This window comes from Myxine glutinosa, chromosome 8 (assembly GCF_964187855.1).
Source record: "Myxine glutinosa chromosome 8, kmMyxGlut1.1, whole genome shotgun sequence".
Lineage (NCBI taxonomy): Eukaryota > Metazoa > Chordata > Myxini > Myxiniformes > Myxinidae > Myxine > Myxine glutinosa.
The window spans coordinates 16793074-16807163 of NC_136268.1; the positions used below are offsets into that span (position 1 = coordinate 16793074).

The 14090-nt window shown below is 47.9% G+C and overlaps 1 protein-coding gene across 2 annotated transcripts in view; it reads right to left on the reverse strand.

The window, feature by feature from the left end:
* LOC144893225 (fibroblast growth factor 4A-like) overlaps window positions 1-14090 on the reverse strand; it is a 426289-nt gene that overhangs the window by 134200 nt on the left and 277999 nt on the right. The window lies entirely within an intron of this gene.

A 14090-nucleotide genomic window follows, 5' to 3' on the forward strand; every position in this document is an offset into this window, starting at 1 on the left:
ATTAAAAACCCACTTTTCTTTAAAACATGTTAAATTCTTGTTCATTTAAAAAACAAAGGTACTCTCGCTTTAATCTTGCACTTACAAGAGCCTTAACGGTGAGCAGTACATCATATGAAGAGCTAGAAACGTTTCCCATTTTTTTCTTCCTGGACTTGTAAATTGCAAACTTGGCCTGACCAATTAAAAAGTTCATTAAAACCACATTCCTAAGGGAAGACAGTCCTAAAACACCATAAATAAAAACATTGTAATTGAAGAGAGAACCGAGCTTCACAAAGCGTTCCTAGAGAAATGTAAAAAGAGGTTGCAATCATTCACATTCAAGGTATATGTAGTGGAAATCGATCAGTTCCACGACATTGTCCTGTAGGTAGGTTTAATGACAATACGATCTCTGGCAATATCCTGTAGAAATACAATCATGCAATATATATCAGGATCATGGAATCATAAGAAAGTTCAGTAATATCAATCAATGCAAGCAAGCCTAGATTATCTACGTATATGCACCATCCGAGTCTACATGTCTTAGATTAATTGTCACAGGAGTGTGTCGGAGCAGCAGTCGTCCGAGTTCTTATAGACGCCTCTCAGTGGTTAGCGAGGGCATCACACCTGGGTTCAACTTAGGTACAATTTCATGACATTCTCCCCGCCGTTAGAACTACACTCCCGCTAGGCAGGATTGAAGCATGCAGCAGCATTAGTAGTGTAGCAATGTCAGTCCATGTCAGTCGGCCCATCCGTAGCGATCAGGGCGGTGAATTTCCCTGCCAGCACGGGTCCGGAAACTATCGGGTACTACATCCCCAAGCCCGGAGTCCCCCGCATTGGAGTAGCCGCCTGAGGCAGGCGACGGAGGGGGCACCACAGTGCCTACAGGCAGAGGTGCGTTTGGCAATGGGAGGGTCGGCAGATGCTCCATAGGTAGAGCCACGGAAGAGTCCATAGACTCGTAAATTGGTTCGTCGATATCCCCGCAAGGGTCGATGGCCCTGCAAGGGGCCAGGTGGCGTATGGAGACAGTGGACTCGCATCCATCAGCCATCATCACGCGAGCATGCTCGGGATTAGCCTGGAGCACCTGCACCTTATCCACTAGTGGGTCATACTTGCTCGTGCGAACAGCACGTTTGAGGTAGGCCGGCCCTGGCTCAGCAAGCCAACTAGGTAAAGATTGGATACTCCCCGAGCTCCTTGGGTGGTGAAACATCCGTTCATGAGGAGTCTGGTTGGTGGCCGTACATAGTAAAGCCCTGATTGAGTTCAGAGCCGCAGGTAACAACCAAGCCCATTTATCTAGGCCCCGGCCGAGGGTCCGCAGGCTTCGCGTGACGGCCCTCCATATGATCCAATTGAAGCGTTCGACCTGCCCATTCGCCTGCGGTCTATATGGGGTGGTATAGCTAGAAGCGACATTATGCTGAAGTACGAAGCTCCTCACTTCCTGGGACAGTAACACCGCACCTCAATCGGTATGCACATAGGCCGGGTTCCCGAACATAGAAAACAAGTTCTGCAGACATCGTATAACCGTGGCGGCCGTCATATCTGCACACGTGAAAGCGAAACGGAATCACGAGTACTCATCAACGATAGTGAGCAGGTAACGAGAGTTACTCGATACCGGCAGCGGCCCTTTAAAATCCATCACCAATCGCTCCCATGGCCTAGTAGCTCTGACCAGCGTCCCCATGGGAGGGTTATAAAAACGCGGCTTAAGTTCAGCACATACAGTACAGTCGCGACAGACCTGGCGAATATCCTCAACCGAGTATGGCAGATTACGACATCGCACGAAATGAGCGAAACGCACCACCCCAGGATGACACAGAGTGTCGTGCAAAGCGCGCAGACCCTCCAAAGATATGAGGCCCACACACGTTTCTGACCACGATAAGGCGTCGGCCACCAGGTTATCCCTCCCCGGGCGATATTTGATTGTGTAGCAGAAATCGGCGAGTTCGATGCGCCAGCGAGTGATTTTCTCATTCTTAATGCGTTGAGCATGCAGAGTGTCATACATAAATGCAACGCTCTGTTGGTCCGTGATGATTTGGAAGCATCGCCCGAGCAAATAGGGACGCCAACGCCTAATCGACTCGACGATCGCGTACGCTTCCTTTTTGACAGACGAATGTCTCCGCTCAGCGGAGGTGAGAGTTCGCGAAAAGAAAGCCATCGCCCCCCCCCCCCCCCGGGAGAGAGTCACTGCTATCGCATGATCCGAGGCATCACTTTCCAAAACGAACGATTTGTTATCGTCAATCATCGCCACAGCGGCCCCAGCGATGTCGGACTTAAGGCCATGAAAAGCAGCCTTGGCATCAAGGCTCATGGGGAACGCTTCACAGCCCACAAGTGGGCGGAGTTTCACGGAGAAATTTTGCACCCACTTAGAGTAATGGGCGAACAGCCCGAGAGCACGCTTCAACGACGCACGATCGCAGGGCGGGGCCATGTCGAGCAAGGGTCGCAGACGCTCCTTATCCGGAGCAACTGAGCCGTGGGTCACGGTGTACCCCAGAAGATCTATCATGCGCGCGGAGTATCGACATTTAGCCTCATTCATAGTTAAGCGATACCTCTGCGCGACCTCGAGGAAGCGCTTCAGATTTGCATCATGATGGTCCTGGTCATGGTCATGCCTACAAACCGTAAGATTGTCCAGATATACAAAGACGTCGGTCAATTTCTCCTTAGCGATGAGGTCATCCATAGCCCTCTGAAAACACGCGACCCCGTTCGTGACCCCAAAAGGTAGCTGGGTGAACTGGTATAACCTTTGACCTGATTCAAACGCGGTATAGATATGGTCAGCCTTGGAGATGGGGATTTGATGATACGCACTACACAGATCGAGAGTGCTGTAGACCGAGTACTGGGCCACTTGTCGAACCAGGGAGTCCATCCCCGGAAGGGGGTAGGCGTCCAGCTGTGTAAATCGATTAATCGTCTGCGAATAGTCAATTACCATGCGTTTGCGATGCGCTTCACTTCGTACCACCAGGACTTGGGCCCGCCATGGCGACCAGCTGGGTTCTATGATACCTTCCTTTAATAGCTGGGCCGTTTCCTCCGCAATGAATTGCGCGTCAACTCGTGAGTAGCGTCGCGATTTAACTGCTACAGGTGTGCAGTCCGTGGTCATATTGGGGAACAGCGACAGCAGCTCAATTTCCATCCCTGCAAGAGCGCACACCGCCAGCATGTCAGTACCACCAAATTCCATTTCCAACCGTCCATGTCACTTAAGAAAATCATGTCCGAGCAAAACATCTGCACATAAGGCTGGTAAGACCATGAGATGCACGTCCGGAAACATTCGTCCCTTTATCACAAGCTTCAATTGACATTCCCCTTTTGTGCTGAGCCTAAGCCCTTGAGAGGCCATAAAGCTCCGACGTCTGGTCCCAAGGATCGGCCATCCATGTTTTCGCACCAACCGATAATCAACATAACTATCAGTAGACCCAGTGTCAATTAAAGCACTTGCAAAAATCTCTTCGATCATAAGTGGGATAATAGCCCGAGCCAGGCCAGGTGGTCCTGTAGGTATCGAGCCATCCATGCGAGATGATTGCACTTCGCGTGTGGATCCAACACCAGCCAAAGTTTTCCATGCCGCAGTAGCTTGCAGTTCGTACGAGCAGCCTCCGGATGGCGCTCGTGTCACATGTGGGGTTTGGAAGCCAGCTCGAGGTTTCCATGCTTTAGCAGGAGTTTGTAGTTCGTACGAGCAGCCTTCGGATGGCGCTCGTGTCTTGCGCGGAGTTTCAAAGCCAACATTAGCCGTCCGGGTGGCCAAATCGGACAGTTGGCAGGGGTGTGGAAGAATGCCGGCCAAGGACGGTTGCGCCGCATTCTGTCGCGTTTGCCCCACTTGTTTAGTCGGCGCGTTGGTCCTCACCAAGGTCGAGCGCACAGCCAGGGGCCCATGGAGAGGTGCGATTCTCATCAAATTCGGGCGAGGCGCCCCGCTCTTCGCTCGGCCTGCTGGCTCAGCGATAAGCACATTAATTGTCGAGTGGGTTCATTTGCCCCGCATCGCCTTTCGGCAAACCTTCGCAAAATGCCCTGTCTTTGTGCACAAATGACATACCGCTTCACGAGCTGGGCAAACCGACCTGGGGTGTTGTCGATTCCCGCAAAAATAGCACGTAGCGTTATGTCCGGGCTTTGGTCCGGCAGCTGCTGCAGCTGTCAAGCCCGGATCAGGGTCCTCCTCGGGAGCAGCTGGGGTCTCCGATTCCGGCAGCTATGCCGTGGCTGCATCCGCGTCCGCGGCGGTTGCTCTCTCCGGTCGAGCTTGCCGAGATGTCCCCGCAGTGACGTATGAGTGTTCATATGCGTCGGATTGTTCTCGCGCTTGGGTATAGATGTGAGCCAGCTGAAGGACTTCAGCGAGCGTCAAGTCTGCTTCTTCCAGAAGCCATTGTCTCATGACTGGGGATTTGATTCCAGCGATGAAAGAATCGCGTACAAGATCATCACAAACTTGTTCATGTGTACGTACCTCCGGTGCGCTCTCGGTCATCAGACGCAGGAGTTCTTGCGCGAATTGGTCTAGAGTCTCCGTGGGCTGTTGCTTTCGTACCGTGAGCAGATGCCGAGAATAAATCGCGCTTCGTTTCTTGATGTAGATTCGCTTCAGCTCTGTCACGGCTGCATCGAACGTCACGCACTGTTCGATAGCCCGGTAAACGTTATGATGCACTTTTGTCTGTAGCACCTCTAATTTCGTTTCATCAGAGACAGCGTTTTCCTGGGCCTTGAATTGATTGTCCAAGGTTTTCAGCCAATGTGTCAGTTCCGTGCCCACATCCGCTGCCTGAGGGTCGGCTGCAAATTGCGGCACTTGAATCATTCGGTGTCCCGCCATGTCGTTCACGTTCGCCTCTTGTTCTCGATTGGACAGCGAGACGAATTGTCATTAATTGTAGTGGAAATCAATCAGTTCCACGACATTGTCCTGTAGGTAGGTTTAATGACAATTCGATCTCTGGCAATATCCTGTAGAAATACAATCATGCAATATATATCAGGATCATGGAATCATAAGAAAGTTCAGTAATATCAATCAATGCAAGCAAGCCTAGATTATCTACGTATACGCACCATCTGAGTCTACATGTCTTAGATTAAATGTCACAGGAGTGTGTCGGAGCAGCAGTCGTCTGAGTTCTTATAGACGCCTCTCAGTGGTTAGCGAGAGCATCACACCTGGGTTCAACTTAGGTACAATTTCATGACAGTATATATGCGGTAAAGTTTCAACGGATGCACAGAAAGGGCACAGATTAGAATTAGCAGTAGAAAACCGGTTCAGTAAAACATTATAAGGGAAAATCCAGTGTGCAAGCTTTCATTGAATATCTCCAACATACTTTGGAGTAGGCAAGAGATAAAAACTTCGCCAATTGGGACAGTTGGGGGATATTGGGGGTAAAAAGTACCGGCATCGAAGCCTCGGGTGCTCAGAAAATGTTTTTGCATATAAAATTTTAACGTAGGCGTTGTACAAAGTTTTCTTTGGAAAAGAAGGAAGGGATAATGCAGTATCATCAGGGCTGTTCAGGCCAGGACACAGATTAAGTGGCGAGCTGAAGACAAGGAGTTTAGGGAAGTCACCTGTTCCAAGTTCCTCGCAGGTACTACGATACGTTCTGGATATCCTTTGAAGGAACCGAGAGATGATCCTGACAGATTTTATTCCAGTTTTTTGTGCCACAGCGGCAGCACTCAACCAGCAGCTCCCAGACTCTGTCATAAGGTCTTTTACTCGCAGCAGTTTGGCATCAACAAAACGTTGAACGAGACCCCTATTATTTAAACTGTTTTCCAGGAAGAGGTTGTAGCATAGGGGCTCATTCAATAACATTTTCATGTTGTATGTTGCCATTTCACGGGAAAAGGACAGGGCTTGCTAGGCCCTTGGTAAAAGGTGGGCAGCAAGGCTAAATCGATTTGATGAGGGTTCATCAAGAAAGGTTCTTGGCAGTAGCCCAGCTTGCATGTAAGCTGCAATATGCAGTTAGCCAGAGGCCTCCAGAGTAGGGCTTCATCTCCATATATAAGTTGGCGCATGATATGAAGCCGGAAGACCATAATCTGGCTGCGGATATCAATGAGACCTTGGCCACCTTCAGTGAGTGGTAAGTATGCCACGGCGGGTTGGAGCCAGTGTTTCCCGCTCCAGAAAAAATGGACAATGCTCTTTTGGAGTGTAATAAGAAGGATCCCGGGCGGTTGTATGCATATCATCTGATGCCATAGCATAGAGGCAACAAGATTGTTAATGACGAGAGTTCTTCCACGGTAAGAAAGTTCAGAAAGAAGTCCTTTCCAACGGGCTAGTTTTGCCATTACCTTGTCCGGTAATCCGACCCAGTTCTGCTGCTCAATGGTGTTGTCTCCTAGGAAAATACCGAGGTATTTGATGCCATTTTTCTGCCAGTTCAATCCTCCTGGCAGGACAATTGGCGGGCAATCTCCAGGTCCTATCCAAAGGGCTTCACTCTTCTTCCAGTTCACCTGGCCTGAACAAGCCTGACAATATGTCTTTAATGTCTGAGCCACCGCAGTGACATCAGCACTATTTTTTATATAAAGACAAACATCATCTGCATAAGTAGAGACTTTTAGCAGTGTGGTCAGAATTGATCCAGTGAAGCCAGAAATGTGCGTACGTAATTGGAGCAGAAGAGGTTCGATGGCAAGAGAGTATAAAAGTCCAGATAGCGGGCAACCTTGCCATACTCCCCGTTGCACAGCAATGGGGCTACACAATACTTGATTAATTTTAAGAACACTGGATATATTACAATACAAAAGCTTAACATACGAGATAAAAATAGGTCCAAAACCAAAATTCTCCAAAACTCTAAAAAGGTACATGCGGTCAATACAATCAAAGGCTTTTCCTTGGTCAATGAAAAACAGACCAACATTCTTGTTAAAATTGTTACAAAACCGAATGGTATCACGGATAAGAAAGACATTATTAAAAATAGTACGTCCAGGAATACAAAAGGATTGATGTTCTCCTCTTAGTATATTCATAAAAGGTTTCATTCAATTAGACAAGGCTTTGAATAAAACTTTATAATCCGGACATAAAACAGAAATAGGACTCCAGTTCTCCAGAAGTTGAGTGTCCGCTTTCTTAGGAATTGAAGTGGTGACTGCTCTCCAGCAACTCCACGGCAGTTGTCCGTCCTCTAAACATTCATTCAATACCTATAGTAGGTGAGGTCCAATGGCGTTCCAAAAACACTGGAAAAATTCGCTAGTCAGCCCATCCAGTCCAGGGGCTTTATCGGGTTCCAAGGCCTTCAAGGAAGCGGTGAGCTCAGGTAACCTAAGAGGATCCTCCAACTGCTGCTTCTGATCCTCCGCCAATGTTGGAAGTTTAGAAATAAGTTCAGATATTGCCTCCTGGTTAATGTCATGCCGCATAAACCGTTGTTTAAAATGTTTCCGGGCACATTCCCTGATTTTGCCATCTTCATAAAGGAGTTCCCCATCATGCAGCAAGCGTGTAATCATTGACGAAGAGGCCCCCCTTTTAAGGCTGAAGAAGAATTTGGTTGGAGCATCAAGGTCGTGTATGTACCTCATCTTCAGGCGCAATAAAGCATTTTGTGCTCGCCTTTCAGATATGGAATTCAGTAAGGCCGTTTTTCCATGAATTTGTTGCCTCATTTCCTGGTAGTTCACACTTGCAGTTCCCTGGAGCTGTTCCTGTAATTCCAGGATTTCATCTTGCAGTAAGGTTGTGTTTTTCCCCCCTCTTGAACACCATACACACGATATTGTTGGCAGAACAGTTTGATGTGCGTTTTGGCATTATCCCACCATTGTCTGAGGTTTGAGAAATTCCCTTGGGAGGCAACTAGGATATTACAAATTTCTGGAAAAAGGTCCTTAAAGGTACTATCATCAAGTAAATTGTTATTAAATTTCCAAAAAGCACTCTTGTGTTTCGGGCAGGGGGCAGAAATTTTGAGAAATGTTGCGCTGTGGTCCGAGAATCCTGATGGGCAAATTTGGGATGACAGAACGAGGCATTCAAGTGGAGGATTAACATAACACTTATCCAAGCGAGCAAGTACAATATTATTCTGAATGCATCGACACCATGTGTATTGCCTGATTGATGGATGCTGTACCCGCCATATATCTGTGAAATTCATTTGTTTTAAAAATTTGGTGAGGGGGGATGTGGAAGCAGTATGGGGCATCGCGGGAGATTCCAATGATTCTGAATGCTTTGGTTCAACAGCGTGAAGACGAGCTAGGTGTGAGGCAGGAGCACCAGACCAGAGGGGAGAGCAGTATTCCAGAGAGCTGCGGATGAAAGCCTTGTAAGTGGTGAGGAGCTCAGGTGTACCAAGGAAGGACTTCGCACGACGGAGGATGCCCAGTCGGCGACTGGCTTTGGAGGCCAGATTTGAAATGTGGTTTTCCCAGGAAAGATCATGGCAGATAGTGAGACCCAAAAGATTGAGTGACAGAACTTATTGGAGAGGATTATTCAGAAAGTGGATGGGAGGGTTGTCCAGTCGGTCTTTTCGGAGAGACATCCTAAGAGTGTGAGATTTGTCAGGATTGAAAGACATGTTCCATTTGTTTGCCCAGTCTGTGATTTTGTCCAGGTCTGCAGAGAGTGAGGAGGCTGCAGACTGCCGATCTGAGGGATGAGGAATGGAGCGACAGAGAGTAGAGTCGTCAGCAAATAGATAGAGAGGATTTTCAAGAGAGTCAGAGAGATCATTGATGAAGACCAGAAAAAGCACAGGGCCCAGAACACTGCCTTGGGGAACTCCAGCCTGAACAGGAAGAGGAGATGAGAGAAACCCATTCAAGGCCACACATTGACTACGACCAGAGAGGAAGTCCTCCAGCCATGCGTGGAGATTTCCAGGGATACCAAAGGAGGAGAGTTTGGTGAGCAGAGCGGGTTGCCAGACCTTATCGAAGGCATGTGATATGTCGAGGGAGACAGCTCTAATTTCCTGTTTGGCATTGAGGACCTCCATCCATTGTTGACACAGCAGAAGCAGCATGTCCAGAGTAGAGTGACCTGGTCTGACACCAAGTTGATGATCAGAGATCAAGCCATTGGAGAAGAGGAAAGATTTCATATCTGAAGCAATGATGGATTCCATGACTTTGCTGATAATTGGGAGAAGGCTGATTGGTCTGTAGTTGCTAGTATCTGTTTTTGCACCTTTTTTGTGCAAAGCGGTGATGTTGGCTGATTTCCAAGCAGATGGCAGATGACCTTGAGCAAAAGAGAGGGTGAAGAGAACAGAAAGGGAGTGAAAGAGCGGAAGAACATGATTTTAGGACCCGTGGGCTGATCCCGTCAGGACCAGTTGCAGAATCAGAGTCGAGGGTTGACAGAAACTTTTCCACCTTGTCAGGAGGAAAGGACACAGAGTCCAGGAGCAGCTGGGTATGACTGGGTACGGTGGGTACAGAGAGGGATGGGTTTGGGACACAAGATTTAGAGGCAAACACAGAGTTGAGGCATTCAGCTTTTTCACGTGCGGAGTCAGCCATGTAGCCATTTGAGGTGAGGGAGGGGATGGAGGGGGAACAAACACCAGAAACAGATTTGACCAGACGCCACCAGGATTTGGAAGAGGGAGACAGATAAGAGAGTTCGGTCTTGAGAACGGTGAGATATTGTTTCCTGGCTCTCCTGAGGGTGGACACACACTTGTTTCAGGCTTTGTGAAAGGAAATGAGATTTCCTTCCATTGGATTTACTTTCCAGGAGACGAAAGCAAGTTGTTTCTGGGCAACAGCCTCACCACAAGATTCCGTGTACCATGGACGGGAGGAAGGGTATGACAACTGAAGACGAGATGGAATAAATCTGTGCATGAGAAAGAGCAATTTACTTTGAAAGAATTCCCAGGATGAGTTGATGTCAGAGGCGGTAGAGATGGGAGACCAGTCCAGATGATTGATGGCTGCTTGAAGACCGTGCCAGTTGGCCTGAGTGAAATGCCAGACTCGTCGCCGCTGAGGAGGCTCTCTGAGAATTGTCAGAGAGATGTCCACTTTAACAAGCACATGATCAGATGAGCCGATTGGAGCAGAAGAAGAGCAACAGACATTTTCAGGGAAGTTAGTCATAACCAAGTCCAGAAGAGAAGATGCTCCGTTGACTGAGATCCGGGTCGGGAAATTAACAGATTGTGTCAGTCCCAGTGAGTCACAGAAGTCCTTTGCTGAAGAGCCATGGCTGGTGAGAGAGGTACCCACACCCTGCCAACTGGCATGGTGACAAGTGAAATCACCACATATGAGGAAGAGAGAGTTGGGATGGGTAGATAGAAGTTGGTCCATATTATCAGACAGCGAGATGTAGATGGAGTCATCACTGTTTGGTGGACGGTACAACACACATATGAACAAAAGGTGGGAGCGAAGGGGAAGCCGTAGCCAAAGGTATTCCTGGGGGTGAGGTGGAGAGAGGGCAGTGGAGGGCGAGTGAGGAAGAGAGTTTTTTAAATAAAGATAGCAACCCCACCTCCAGGACGAGGCTCAGTTCTATCATACCGGAGGAGGGAGTAACCTGGGAGAGGTACCAAGGCATCAGAGACATCATGAAGGAGGAAAGTTTCTGTTAAGCAGATCACATCTGGTTTGTCAGAAGCAACCTGTATGGAGAGATCAGTCAAGTTTGAGTGAAGGCCCCGGATGTTTGAGGTCCATACCGTTCATGAAGAGGAAGGGGGAGCATCGGATACAAAACAGGGGGGGGGGCGGGAGGGGTAGGGTAAGATGTGGAAGAGGAGGAAGTGGTAGGGAGAGCTGTTGAAGGTTTGTCAGAGATTTCAGAGATTTCAGAATAGCTTGGAGAAAGGGAAGAATGGGGAGGACAAAAGGTTTGATGGAGATTGGGCGAGGCACAGTGAGGTGTTATTTGAGGAGGGGGGCAGAAGGTTGAGGGAGATGAAGGTGAAAGTTGGAAGGGGGAAGAAGCAGGGAGGATGCTTTGAGGAGGAGGGGTGAGAGGGGAGTCTAGGAGGGGAGGAGCGAGGGAGAGTCTTGGAGGGGAGGGGTGTGGGGGGAGTTTAGGAGGGAGGGGAGGGAGGGGCAAGGGGGGAGATTTGAACGGGATGGGTGATGGGGAAGATTTGGAGGGGAGGGGCAAGAGGGTAGATTTGGAGGGGAGGGGTGATGGGGAAGTTTTGGAGGGGAGTGGTGATGGGGAAGTTTTGGAGGTAAGGGGTGATGGGGAAGATTTGGAGGGGAGGGGCAAGGGGGAAGATTTGAAAGGGATGGGTGATGGGGAAGATTTGGAGGTGAGGGGCAATGGGGTAGATTTGGAGGGGAGGGGTGATGGGGTCGATTTGGAGGGGAGGGGTGATGGGGATGTTTTGGAGGGGAGGGGTAATGGGGTAGATTTGGAGGGGAGGGGTGATGGGGAAGTTTTGGAGGGGAGGGGTAAGATTGGATTTTGAAAAGTGTACAATTCATGGGAAACGAACATTTTTTGCAAAATGAGTTTGAGACCTTCGAGTCAAAAATACGTTTGAGGACGCTGAAGGAGGGGTGGAGGGCTGGAGAGTTTAGGGAATGTAGAAAAGAGGAACGGTAAGAGATGGTATTATTATTATTTTTTGGAATGAATAAATTTGGTGAGCAAGACGAAAGCATCCTTTTGTAGGAGAAGAAGAAAAAGGTGTTGTAATATATGACAGAAAACAGTTGTTCAGGGGAGAGATTAAACATTTCTAACCACGTGATCGCGTGATCACGAACAACGTGAACGAAAAATGAACGAACAAATAAGAACAACAAATAAATGAATAAGAACTGAGAAGGAAATATTTTTTTTGGGGTTTTTTTTTTTGAGTAGAGATATTAAACAAGGAAGTATGGGGTGAATGCCTGGGACAAAACAGAGAATGAAAGTAATTGCAGCGCATTCGATGAACCGCTGAGAGAAAACAAAACCACAAGGTCGGATACGGTAGCCTAAGCCTACTAGTGCTAGTACTAGGCCTCAGAATACTCGACACGCATTATCCGACGATTGTGTATACATGTACAAAAAATTAACACCGAAAATTTTCCTAAAGACACGCTATAGGTACACACACCGAAAGATAGATACAGTCTCGACAAAAAACACAATTGTGAAAAAATTACTTAGCTTCGAAAGCGTGAGCGCATGGACAGCTTCGAAAAGACATGACCTTGCCGACCTCGTCGACGCCGAGGTTCTGCAGAATTTCTGTCCTTCGAAGGGTCAAAGGTGAAATTAAAGTCACCACCAATGCACACACATTGGTCGAGATCAACTGATTTCAGGTGATTTATCATGGAGGCGAAAAAGGCCTTTCGATCCCTGCTCTCACTGGGTGCGTACACATTGAAAATGGTGCAGCGGAAGTTTTGATGTACGAGCTGAAGGGAAATAAGCCGGCCTTTTATGACCATGAAAATAGCAAGACTCGAAAGCTAGACCTGGCTTAGAAAAAACCAACCCCAGCAGATGAGGCTGACAGATCGATAAAATAGCATTGTCCTTTAAAAGTTTGGCACCGGTCATGTTCCACGTTAGGTGTGATGTGGGTCTCTTGCAGTAAAAGAACATTTGCCTTTTTACGATCAAACAACTTTTTAACTTGGGCCTGACGGAGGTGACTTGCACACCCTCCATTCTTATTTATGGTCGCAAAGGAAATATTTTTAATTCCCTGTTAATGAAATCGACATGCGGTTCGGAACACTCTGTACCTGCTCGAGTAACAAACGTTCTTAACCATTGGAATTGAGATCTCGTCAGGTCAAAATCCTCATGTGCTTTGATTATTGACTTTGTGGTGCAAATGAATGCTGCTAAGTCAGGGAAAAAGTCTTTAATTACGATGCTACGGTGACGAAACGTTTCGTCAAGGAAGGTAAGAATGAGTTGAGGGGATACCTGTGAGTGACTTGTCACCGATTGTGACAACTCGGTTGCCTCAATGTCATCCTCAAACTCAGACACGTCAGATAACATGTCGTCAGGATCTGGGGTATTACCTGCTGCCCCCGCGATCTTGTCCGGCGGCACCTTCACAAGTCTTCCAAGGTGTTCCCGTGAGCACTCGTTAACACTTTGGTGGGTATGTTTTGTATCTGAGATTGGGGTTTCGGTTTGAGATGCCAGCAAACTCAGATTTACTGGCCCCGTTTGTAAAGTGGGAACATTTATTGAATCCTTGGTCTGCTCGGTGTTTAAAGGGGAAACAAGCGGAAAACCATTCCCCAGCTTGGAAATGGTAGTAAATTCACTGGAGGTTTCGCACTCCGAAATTTCCAGGTGAGAGGTACTAATTATATATTTTGGCTTATTTACATAATGAGACTCGTTAGTATTGTTGGCAACGGTATTTATATCCTCGGTTAGTGAGGGAATGTCAGAGGGACACTCGAACACTTGTGCACCAGGAATGGTGCCATCCCTGACCGCCTTCTTTGCAGCACCAGCGAGATTGCTTAGCTCTGGTGCTCTTCGCTTTTTAGAATACACTACGGATTCTTTGTTCATGGGTTCGGGAAAGGGGGCAATGCTAGTTGTGTCAGTCACATCGGTGGGTATCATCACATTGGAATCGGAGAGCACCGGTGTGTCAGACAACTCAGTCGGGGTGTCAGACAATCTCTTTCGGTATGTCCCGATTCACCACACTTTGGACAAGAGGTCTTGGGACAAAACCTTTTAACGTGTCCGAATTCTCTACAATTAAAGCATGTTAAGGAGGCTGAGGAGTGAGGAAGCATACATGTGGTATTCCTGACGTCCAACGATACTTTGAAGGATATATTTAAAACCATATCGGCTCCGCGATCTGGGAGAATCATGTACACTTGCCTCCTGAAGCTCATTACGTGTTTGACACAATCGCTGCGACACCCGAGTGGAATCATTGAGATTCGGGAAACAATTTTCCCATAAGGAGACAGAACAGATAGGATTTTCTCACCTGGCATGAACGGTGGTACATTGGATATTGTTATATTGGTAGCTGGCGTATCCAAAGGGGATAATGTAATAAAATGACCCCCTTTTATGG